General features: G+C 39.6%; 1 pseudogene across 1 annotated transcript; it reads left to right on the plus strand.

The window, feature by feature from the left end:
* The first annotated feature begins 274 nt into the window (after positions 1 to 274).
* Positions 275 to 11771, plus strand: LOC306765652 (cytohesin-4-like; annotated as a pseudogene). The gene is made up of 14 exons: positions 275 to 407; positions 1592 to 1676; positions 2203 to 2285; positions 2537 to 2589; positions 5627 to 5693; positions 7581 to 7699; positions 9156 to 9236; positions 9353 to 9465; positions 9673 to 9821; positions 10496 to 10607; positions 10707 to 10783; positions 10865 to 10936; positions 11053 to 11201; positions 11696 to 11771. The product of its transcript is annotated as a cytohesin-4-like (transcript).
* The last annotated feature ends 510 nt before the right edge of the window (positions 11772 to 12281 follow it).

Here is a 12281-nt window from a genome sequence, read left to right on the forward strand (position 1 = left end):
TCAGAGGGTGTCAAGCATGTTTGGCAAAAACCAAGTGAGGAGCACAAAAACAAGCGTGTCCTGCTGACAGTCAAGGATGGTGGTGGTTGAGTCATGGTCCGGGGCAGCATGAGTGGGGAGTGATGTTTCATTGAGGGAATCATGAATGCCAACATGTACTGTAACATGCTGAAGCAGAAACATAATACACCATTACAACAACCCCAAACACACCTTCAAGACAACCTCTGCCATGTTAAAGAAGCCGCAGGTAAAGGTGATGGACTGACCGAGTATGTCTCCAGACTTAAACCTACTGAGCATCCTCAAACTTCCTACAGAAGGTAGAGGAGAGCAGAAGGTCTCAGACTTCCACCAGCTCCACGATGGCATCATAGAGGAGTGGAAGAGGATTCAACTGGCAACCTGTGAAGTCCCCAGAAAACTCCATGCTCAAGCACGTTAAGGCATGCCGGAAAATAACGGTGGCCACACAAAATATTGGCACCTTGGGCCTAATTAGGACATTTTCATTTAGGGGTGTACTCACTTTTGTTGCCGGCCGTTTAGACAGTTTGGCTGTAAGTTTGAGGAGGCTTCCCAGCTGAGAAAACTACATGTTCTTTTATTGTTATTCATCAAGAGTCCCTGACACCACCAGAAAAAGACGCTAGACTTGTTGATGCTTAATTAATTTGTTGTAATTAACAATTTTATGTATAATATATATATATATATATATATATATATATATATATATATATTATATATATATACACATATACACACATATATACACACACACACTTCTATATTATATAGGCTGTGCGATGTACTGGCGAGCTGTCCAGGGTGTACCCTGCCTTTCGCCCAAAGACTGCTGGGATAGGCTCCAGCTTCCCCGCGACCCTGAATCGGACTAAGCGGTTCGGAAAATGAATAAATTAAATGTATATGTATAATTTACTGTCCTCTCAAACTAACAGCCAAACTACAATATAATATATATATTTGGCAACTCCTTCACTCAGGTATAGCAAACTGAACGGCTGAATACACTAGGTACATACCCACGTCTTTTAGTGTGTCTTGCAGTGTATTATACACTGTAACATTTTTAATGAAATATTTCAAGTTTGTGTCTTCATTTCTGCAACTAAAAAAAAATGTCTTCTCTTGCTTTCACAAGATTCACACCTTGTAAGTTTTGAATGCAGTGCTGCTTTTAGTCTCTGAATCTTTAAGGTCAATATGGTACAATAAAAATTCCAGTCAAAGTGAGATAATATCAGACCTCAAGTGCTGCTTTAGAGGATTGTAGAGTTATATTAACTATTTAATCACCAACATATTAGAATTAAACTAAACCTTACTTCATGACGACCAGTGACTTGGCAACATGAAATAAACTCAGCTTAATTAAACTGATGAAGTGTTGCGCAGTTTTTAATCAAAGAGTTCTTGGAAATTGGGTCAGTTTGCATATCTTCAACAGAGGTGTTGTAAGTGCTTCTGCTCTGAGCGAACTCGGGGTGTGTGAAGTGTCACAGACGTGTCTAAGAATGGCAGCGCCGGCCCTTTTTTTTTTTTTTTTTTTTAAATCTAACATCAGGTTTGTTTCCTGTGCAGCCGTCAGTCGCTCTGCGCCACCGTCAACATGGCCATATGCAGAAAAGACAGCTTCCTCTGGGGTAAAGGTATGAACATGAATCTTTCACTTTAACTCAGTTACAAAGAACTAAAGCAGAAAGTTGTTTTAAGGTAAAACAGAGAATTATGAGTTGACTTTATTTCTGTTTTCTGCTAAAGTTAAATGGAAATTTTTCTTGTATTGTTGAAGAAAAGCAACATTACTTCTACTTAACCTTTTGCTTAACTTTTACACCTTTGATACACAATTATGTTTTCTCAACAGTGAAACTAAGATTCATTAGTTGTTTCCTTGACAAAATCCTCCACAAACAAGTGTGAATTGTCCTTCAGTTGCTGCAAAGTGCTGAACTCAACCTAACTCATTAAAGAGGGGAAGGCCAGCAGCTATTTTCAGCTGTTTTCATTGACCACTTATCTGCTGTGAACGATGATTCTGATCAGAGAACTGATCAGTGAGTTCTGGCGGAGGTGTGAGGGAGGTTGTCAAGACTCTCCACAGTGCTGCATATCCACTAAATGTTTCATGTTATTCAGAACCCCAAGTTGCTGATGATGTATTTTGCTCTACAGCTTCACTGAAGCACGTCCTGTCAAAGAGGAGGCAGGACGACAACTTCGAGATTCACAAGTCTGAGCCGCTCGATGACGTCCAGGTACTGCGGTGAATGCATCCCACCAAGGACTTCTTTTAAAAAAATACCCTCCTATTCTGCTGAATTCATCCACTGTTAGGCAGCGCAGCACAAAAGGCCTTTTATTCACAAACTTTTGATGGCACTATAAAAGATTTGAAGGTTTTTCTCACTGTGGTGGAAAAATAGGCCTTGAGTCATTGGACTGCAGTTGCCTGTGATGTAATATCAAATCTCTTTCCCTTTAATAACATCGCTGTCATCTCTTACAGAAGCTGGGGATGGAAATCAGTCATGTCCACAACCCTGAACAGAAGCAGCAGAAGTGAGTAGGAAAACATTTTTACAGCAGCTTATCTGTGAATCAGCCACTTCTTTCCCAGTTCCCCTGCACTGTGATCCAGTTTAGCCTCCCACACCATCATCCCTCAGATGACCGAGTCATGCATTTAACTTTATTCACATTTTTGCTCGACTTTGTCAAAAGTTAAATCATCTGCATTAAGTGATGCTCCATTAAGAGCTTTCAAACCTACTTTATCCTTTTCACACAGCACTCCCACAGAATCATCCTAATATCTTAGATCCAGATAATCTGATGCTTATCCGTTAATTTGATGACACCATTGGTGGGTGGTAATGACAGGTTGTTACGAAAGAGACAAAGTGATCTGGAACACAGTGGAGCTCACTGTGACAGGCGAAGAAACGAGAAAAAGATCCTTTGTGACATTGTGGGATTGCAGGCGTGTGGCTTCTGAACCTTGCATCCAAACTTCCTGCTGCTTTTTGTTGCTTTCAGAAAGTAAAACTAAACTACATTCAGATAAGCTGCATTTGGCAGCAATTATGTGGCCCACATGTCAGTAGTAGCGACTTAATTCTCCCCACAAAACATCAACCCCAACACCCCTCACTATAAGGGTTGTAGGAGTTGGGTTTCACTCAAGTTTAATTCTAAAAGATGTTGGTACGCTGCAGATCTTATAGGATTTAGACTTCTATCAGTAGTACTGCTTAAATGCTGGACAAGACAAAAAAGTAGTACAGCATATATCAGAACATACAGATAAATACTGTTTTCTTACCATACAGATAACAAAGACACATATGAAGTAAGATAATGATGAATAAAAATAAAGTAGCAGACAGTTCAAGTGTTCAATAAAGTTATAAATACCATCTTTACGTTCCCTCAGTGAGACGCTCTGGAAATCTGAAAACACGTAATCAAAAACCAACCAATCAAAAAGGGAGTATTTTCACATAACAATGCTGCAAGTAAGCAGTGATCAACGGCATGCAGCGCCACTGTAACTGGCCATGCTAATCTAAATCCAGTTTTAGTGTTTTGAGTATGATTTGTCCCTTCAGAGTTGCCATAGAAAAAGGCAGCCTGTCGAGAGTACATAAAAAAGAACCGTGATCTCGGTGGGTGAAACACTTGATGTTTTGTCTCCACATTGTCGACAATGCAGCTACATGAACTTATATGAAACTTGGTTAGCATTTCATGCTAATGTTAGCCAGTTGCTAACTGATACAGCTAGCTACTGCTCCCACCAACATAAACAAGCTTCCTGCCGTTTGCAAACCTCATAGTAGATAAAATAATAATGAAGACAAGACATCAAGTGTTTCACTGCAGAGATCTGAGGTCCAAATTCCACCAACCTGGGCAACAGGCTGCCTTTTCTACGGCAACTCTGAGTGGACATACATCTTACTCAACCTCAAAATACCAAGCACTGCATGGAGAAGCAGAGTTTCTCAGATATAAAGATGGGCAGAGGTTCATCAATCTGCCAGTTTTAACAGCTATGTCATTTATGTTGGGAAAAGATACAAGTTCATGAGATTTGTAAATAGTTGCCTCATGCTTCTTTTTACATTTTACACAGCATTCCTCCTTTGTAAGAAAATCGAGGTTTTAAATTACATTGTCTCCCATTGATGATTTTGTCTTTATTTTTAAAATGAATAAATAGCAAAGTCATATTTGTTAAATCCAATTGTTAAGGTATGATGACAGCAGGCATGATATCTTCTGGTCAATCTAAGCTGTAGTTTCTTTCTTTATCTTCTCATGTGAAATTAATGAGACCAAACTGCAAAACCCAGCAAGTTAAGCCAGATCCAGACCACAGAGCACACATTTGAGATACAAAATCACCTAAAGATGTAAGCAGACAACCAGCTACAGCAAATACAGCTTTGCTACTTTTGCACACGTAGCTGACTCGAGCATTTGGCTAAAAGGAAATTTCCACAACGACACACAAACAGAAAGACTAGGATGGCCTTAAATCCCCAAGCTAACATGATGAAGCCGAAGCTGGGACGGTGATTTCCCACAGAGTACAACAAAGTTGCAAATGAAGACAGCATTTCTCACCAGAAGACACTCACACACATTTAGACAATAAACAGCGAAGCATTGTCAAGTTAAACTTCAATATGTCACACTTACTGCCGATGAATGAGGAAGAGCAGCCATCCAACCAGCCCAGTAATGCAATGAAACAAGGGAAATTGGGAACAAATATGACAACAATGTCCAAACAAAAATGACAAGATAAAAAGATAAAACAGGATGAAGCCTCTCAGTGTTGCAGGTAAAAAAAAAAATGGCAGCCGGGTTTCCTGTCCAATCAGCTCCTAATTAAAGGTTCAGCAGATGGCAGGTGGCCAATCAGAGGAGGCCTGAAAAACAAACAAAAAAAAAAACTTGAGCAGAACTCAAAGAAACAAACACCTACAAATTAAACTGTCTCAAGATGTTTTAGAGACGACACATGAGACAAAAAGAGACAAAAAATTTTTTTAAATGCAACAAAACAGACCTTAGTGGCAGCAGATAAAAACAGCAACACAATCCCAGACCCACACCAGCTCTCTATCCCATCCCAAACATCTATGCTGAAGCAGTAGGATGGTATTCAGTCTTTTATCAATCAATCAATCAATCACAACTTTATTTATAGAGCACTTTCACATAGCATCAGGTAACCAAAGTGCTGTACAGGTAAAAAAAAATCAATAAATCAATCAACATTAATAGCATGAAACAAGTTAAATAGACAATATAAGAAAAAAAAGGCCTAGTTGTCCTGCTGTCTGGAGTTAGAAGCCAGTGTGAAAAGATGAGTTTTTAAAAGACTTTAAGTCACTTAAAGTCCCAGCAGACCTCACAGAAAGAGGGAGACCAATCCAGTTTGTGGGCTGCTGTGGAAAAGGCTCTGTCTCCCTGAATCGAGATGTAATTTCCATCATTTTATGGAAATTATTAAAAGAAAATGAAAGGAAATTTATGGTTTTTTCCCTCCTTATTAAGACTGAGATTCTGTCTTGTCTTGTTGCAGTAAAAATACGGTGAGGAGCAGGAAATTCCTACGTGGGAAAAAGAAATTTAACATGGATCCAAAACTGGTGAGTTTGTGTCTCGTGTTTGTGTATTTAGTCATGGATCAAAAAATATTATTTTGTTGACCTGCAAGTTGGTAGTATATCAGAGATTGTGTAAATTTTATTAACTTGGACAAAGTACACGTCAACATGTTTACCGCGGACACCAGGTGACTTTGTGATGGACTCTACATCTGTTTGCTATGAGTTAAGTTGGGTTTGGTTCAAAATGTGTCACTTAAAAATGTTAATTTAGATAAATATTCCTACAAAAAAAGCTTCTATAGGAGTGAAAAGCAGCTGGTTTAATTGTACAACCAGCTTATTGTGACCCATTACAATGAGTTTTCCAACCCAAACAGCATTATAGGTTGGTTCATACCATTAAATGCAACATTTTAAAACTTAATGAAAGATATCTGCTCATCTTGGATTTAGTGGCAAAAACATATTTCAGAAAAGTTGGGATGGAGCAACAAAAGGCTAGAAAAACAACTGGCATAAAAAACTGAGTAAGAGCATAGAACTAACATAAAAGAGCACCTAAGAGAGGCAGAGACTCAAGTAAAGATGTAGAAGAGGTTCAATAAGATGCAGAAGTTATGTCAATAAACTGTGCAGCAATTTCAGAATAAAATATTATTTAAGATAAAAAAAAAAAAGATTATTTCACTATTTACAGTTCATAATATCACAAAAGACTGAAGAAATCTCTGTGAGACGGGGGAAAAAAATTTATTAATGTAATATTGTAATATTTGTGACCTTGGAATAAAACCAGATTTAATTCTGATCTGGAAATGACTGTATAGGCTTAGGAAGAAACTTCTGCCATCCATAAACACATGTTAAACCTTTATTATGAAAAATAAAAGCATTATATGATCCCAAAATGCTGTCCTCATTGTCAAAACTCACTTTTTCTTTTTGTTTTCCTTATATGTCTTATGACCTTTGAATAACTTCTCCTCTAAACATGAAAAGAGAAAATCTGCTTTGCTGTCAACATTAAGTTTAAAGTTCAGCATCTCTGATGGTGTTATGGTACATTAGCACCCAACCCAACTGTGACATCAATACAGGAAGTTAAAAATAGATTTTAAGGCAACACATGTTCCCATCCAGAAGGAAGGGAAGGCTTTTCACAACGTAGCAGGACAATGCTAAGCTATGTGCAGCTCGACTGCCTTTAACTCATAAGACAAAGGCACAGTCAAGAAATTCTAGCCTAACTATTTCAGCTCATCTGGATCCAGCAGTTTAGATGACTTCTCACACGGCCAAATTTAATATAACACGTATAACACCTAATATAAAATGAGTTTGGGTTTGCAAACTGTGCGCACTCAGATGAAGTGCATGAGGAATAGCAAGAAAAACCACATCCTTTTCCGTGAAGTGGGGCAGAGGCGTCATTTCACCGCAGTGACCTCGGTTTTTTTGCAGTTCCTCTTCTTTGCCTCCTCGATTGAAGCAGAGTCCCTCTGCTTGTAAACCCTCCGTGCTGAGGCCTGAGAACACACAGCCGGATGCACAGTTATGAGACTTCTTAGAGCTAAGGGTCCTTAAGCAGAACTGATTTGATGAACTGCTCAGCTGGAGAACACTCTCCAGATTGAGGACCATGTAGTGAAGATGTGGCTCCGAGCACCATTTGAGATGAAACAGTACAAGCATGCAAAATTCATATGACTCTTCTCTTCTCAAGTGCTTCTAATTAATGACTAAAAAAGATGGAGGAAAGCTGATGCTTGATGCTTATAGATACATAAACATTAGTCATGGTTAATACTTAACATAAAAGAGAACATTTCTCACCTTCAGTAATTTTAAGATTGTGGTTTTTGGTGAAAACAGCACTGTAGTTTCTGAATTCATACAAGGCTGACTTCCTTTCCTGTCATGTTGCAGGGTATCCACTACCTGGTTGAAAATGACCTTCTTAAATGGCAAGCAGAGTCAGTGGCAGAGTTTCTGTACAAGGAGGAGGGGCTGAATAAGACCGCCATTGGCAACTTCTTGGGAGAAAGGTACAGTATGTTGGACTTAATGAGATGGGATCAGATTTAGAAAAGTCAAGGAGACAATATCCTCACATGGCACTTAATTTGGGTTGGTTTAATCATTGCAACTTCAGTGGTTTCTATGGTTACACTTGTTAGCAGGAGGGGGTTTTGGTGCTGGAGCTGAAGCACAGCAGAGAGGGACAGGGTGACACCTGTTATTTGGTTAAACTTTTAAGCTGCACTTTTCTTTAAAACGTCCCCAAATTCTGCTTTAATTCCAATGTAGATGTTAAATTACATGTTGATCTTGTTCATGTCACATCTGTAACAATGTCAAATAAAAAATTACCTAAATTTTACATTTACTTCCATTTGATAAATCAACATATTTTTACAGCATAATCTTCTGCTTTCTGGCGTCTGTTAAACGTCTGAAGACAAAATCAGATTGTGCTCAACAGGATTTTGAGTAAAGTTTGCATCATAAAGTGATGCCAAATATCGCAGAACTGTATGTCTCATCTGTTACGCTGGGTTCTTATGGGTTAAAAAGCTGAATACAAAGATAAGTATATTGTTTTGGGATGCAGTATGCTTGATGTGATAGTAGGAGATCAGTGGCTTCTCCCCCTACAGCTCTGGTTTACTGACTGCTAGTGGTGGTAGACAGGATCAGCCAAGTCACAAATATCTCCCTTTCTCTTCATTATTACATCTTTTTATCCAAAATCCATTTTTATTGCCATAGCTACGTTAAAATTAACTAGCAGCTTGCTAGCCCCCTGTTTAAAACAAACTGGATACTGTTTGCACTGCTAGCTACGTAAGCAATAATGCCCATACAGAAGCACTCTATGACTGTCTATAGTTGATTTTCAACTCCAATTTGACAGTTTTATTAATTGAGTTGACATGTAGTCCCTAAATACTCATAGAAAACTAAATATGACAAGGTTACCCCACATTATCTGAAAACTAATCTGGCTATTAATATCAGATTATTAGCCTTACATAACTTTATTAGTTGTACTTGTATCCTGTGTACAAACGAAACACTAAGTTAACCAGAAAGACTTATAAACAGACCAGCCTACTTTATTCCAGCACACCAAACTGGGCCGTTTGTGCTTCTGAACCTCCAGATCAACACACTTTGTCCACTTTTTACATTTAAACACACTTCCAAGAGTTTAAAGTGACGTTTTTGTCCTAAACTTGATATTCAAAGTCCTTAACAATGATTTATGTACTTCTTAATTAAAACCTAGTTGTTTATATTAATTTGTTGATTCAAGAATCAGTCATTTTTATAAATAAGTAAATCTGGTTTAAAATATCTGAATTCACTCCTCTCCCAATTTCTGCTTTTGCTTGTTCATAAAATGTGAAAGTTTCTGTAGCAGTTCTTAGTTTCTGTGCGTTGCATTCACTAGTGTTACACCTCTGAACTTCATGAGCCATTTTCTTGCTTGTCACGTAGGGAGGAGATGCATCTGGAGGTACTGAAAGCCTTTGTGGGTCTGCACGAGTTCTCCGACCTGAATCTTGTGCAGGCGTTGAGGTTTGTTAAAGCGAGCGTGAAGCGCTGAGGCGGTTTCGCCTTTACTCTTGTGTTTCTGCTGAATACAGCCTGCGCTCAGCTTTAAAGGTTTTGGTTTGTGATCTGCTTGCTGGCAGGCAGTTTTTGTGGAGCTTTCGTCTCCCGGGAGAAGCTCAGAAGATTGACAGGATGATGGAGGCGTTTGCCACCCGCTACTGCGACTGTAACCCCGGGGTCTTCCAGTCCACAGGTTAGAGACACCTTCAGTCTTTCATGTAGTCTGATTACAAAGTATTTCTGCTTTATTGTGACGAAACTCTAAAAACTAAAAACCCACAGAAGTATCTAAAAGTGTTGAGTGTTTCTGCTCCAGCAGCGTCGACACAAACCTGCTGGTTTTCATGGGAGCTGCTGTGCAGCTGAAAGCAAAAGAAAACATTGTGGTTTTCGTTGACAGACACCTGCTACATCCTGTCTTTTGCCATCATCATGCTCAACACGAGTCTCCACAACCCCAACGTGAAAGACAAACCCAGCCTGCAGAGGTTTGTCTCCATGAACAGAGGCATCAACAACGGCAAGGATCTGCCCACCGAGCTGCTCACGGTCAGCTGCTTTTTCTTTTTGTTCTGACCAAACATCTCACTCAGTATGCACCTAACAACTGAGTGGCAGCGGTAGCTGGTGTCCTGTGTTTCATGAAAGAAAACAGATATATAAATATAATTAAGTCTTAAGATTGTAAAGAACTAAAAATATAAAAGATATGGGAAAAAAAACCAACATTTTGGAAATCAAAAAGTTTTAAGAGCTCTCAGTCATACACGAGTCCTCCAGGATGTGGTGCTGAAAGGAAACTCAGTGTCTGTGGTTTGCCGTGGAACAATCTGCAACGTGGTTCAGATTTCAGCCGGAACCACCATACGCTACGGGCCTCGGAAAAACATTTCTAGTGGAGGACCGGCACGAAAACACAAGATGGCTGTTTGCAAAAGCTTTTACTGGGAATATTCCACAATATTCCTGTTAAACCAGGAAACTGTAGGATTTCCTGAAGGAGGAGATGAAGTTTGTAAATGAAGGAGGGTTATAGGATGAGAGAGAGGTAGATAGATAGATAGATAGATAGATAGATAGATAGATAGATAGATAGATAGATAGATAGATAGATAGATAGATAGATGAATAAATAAACGGACAGACAGACAGAAGAATAGATGGAAGGATAGATGGATAGATAGAGAAACAAACTAAATGTGTTTGTCTGAAATGTCTTCCAGAAACTGTACGCTAGCATCCGCAGCGAGCCGTTTAAAATCCCGGAGGATGACGGGAATGATCTCACGCTGACATTTTTCAACCCGGACAGAGAAGGCTGGCTCCTCAAAATGGGTGAGATGATGATGTCAACACCGACCATCACACGGCGAGTCGACTGGAGGCTTTCAGAGCCTCTCTGACCTGTTCTCTCATGTCTCATCCATGTTGAAGGCGGACGGATTAAAACCTGGAAAAGGAGGTGGTTCATTTTGACGGACAGCTGCTTGTACTACTTTGAATACACCACGGTAAGCTTCTTCCTCTCTGCTGCTACAGAACAGAGAAGTCATCCCACCCTCACTCTGCCTGACATCTGCTTTACCCTCCAGGACAAAGATCCAATCGGGATCATTCCTCTGGAGAACCTGTGTGTCAGAAAGTTACAAGAATCAAGCAAAAAGGTTTGAAAGAACTTTTCGACACTTTATCTGCCATCACAGATTCTGCAGAGCCGTGCAGCTGACATGTTTCTAATAGGCTCACATGCCACCATTAAAACAAACGTGTGTCTGAACAGTTCTGTCTGGAGTTGTACAACCCCAAAGGACAAAAGATTAAAGCCTGCAAGACGGAGAACAAAGGCAGGGTGGTGCAGGGAAAACACCAGTCTTACAGGCTCAGCGCCGCCAGCGCCGAGGAGCGAGACGACTGGATCGACGCCATCAGGTGAGAGCTGCTGATGCTGCGGAGGACACATGAGAGGCCACGTGTCTCCGGCGCCTCAACCTGGAGGATGTGAACAGAGTTTAAATGAGCAGGAGAGAAAACGCTGACCTGAACCGTTTGTCATCTCAGGTCTGAATCTGCAGCTTATTGTCAAGGTTATGTAGTGAACAGAACAGATTGTTTTCCTCCGTTGCCTGGCAACCGCTCTCAGCTGACAGATGGCCTTATAGCTGAACCACTACTAGTCACCTTTGTATCAAAGAAACTTTAAGTTATTAACCTACTGTTAGAAATTCACATGTTTAGAGTTAAGGGACTGACGTCTATTCAAGGTTTTCTTTTTTCTCTAAATCAAACACTTTTAAGACCTTGAATTCCTGAAAGATGTGACAAATTCTTCGCTAAATAAGGTGAAAAGTAACAAGACACAGTATTTAAAGTCTGCAGCTTCTCTTGAAGGTTTTTAACTGAATCTTAAAAATACTTTTTGTCAGGGCGAGCGTCACCAAGGACCCTTTCCATGACTTGGTGTCTGCACGCAAGAAGAAGGTCATCAACAACACCTTGTAGGACTGAAACCGAGGACATCAGGACGATCCTGGATGTGTTTTAATGACATGATTACAAGTGAAGATGACTGAGAAGACAAAACCAAAAAAAAAGATGTTGAAGAAATGTGCATATAGTAGGAAGAGACACTTACCACAAGTATCAAAAAATGGACTATTTGTGGCTTGTAGTTCCTCCTCGCATCACTTCTGCAAACTACATGCACATATACTCCGACTTCAGGGGGCTGATAATAGTCGGGAATAGTTGGGAAGAGAATCAGAAAGGTTTTTATTGTGTTTGTTAATCAGGTGCGGTAAACAACAGGTCTTTAAGCTTTTTTAGGAAGTGATTTATGTTGCAGAGGATTGTGAAAAGTCTGTCAAATACACAAAAATCCTCACAAAAAGACATAAAGGAGTACAAAAAAGACTTTAAAAGGCTGCAAGATAAAAATGACACCAAAACAAAATCAAAAATACAAAACCCAGATTTGACCACATATAAAAAGAAGAATGATCAGACCAACCC

Source organism: Telmatherina bonti, assembly GCF_933228915.1.
Source record: "Telmatherina bonti genome assembly, chromosome: 14".
Classification (NCBI taxonomy): Eukaryota; Metazoa; Chordata; class Actinopteri; order Atheriniformes; family Telmatherinidae; genus Telmatherina; species Telmatherina bonti.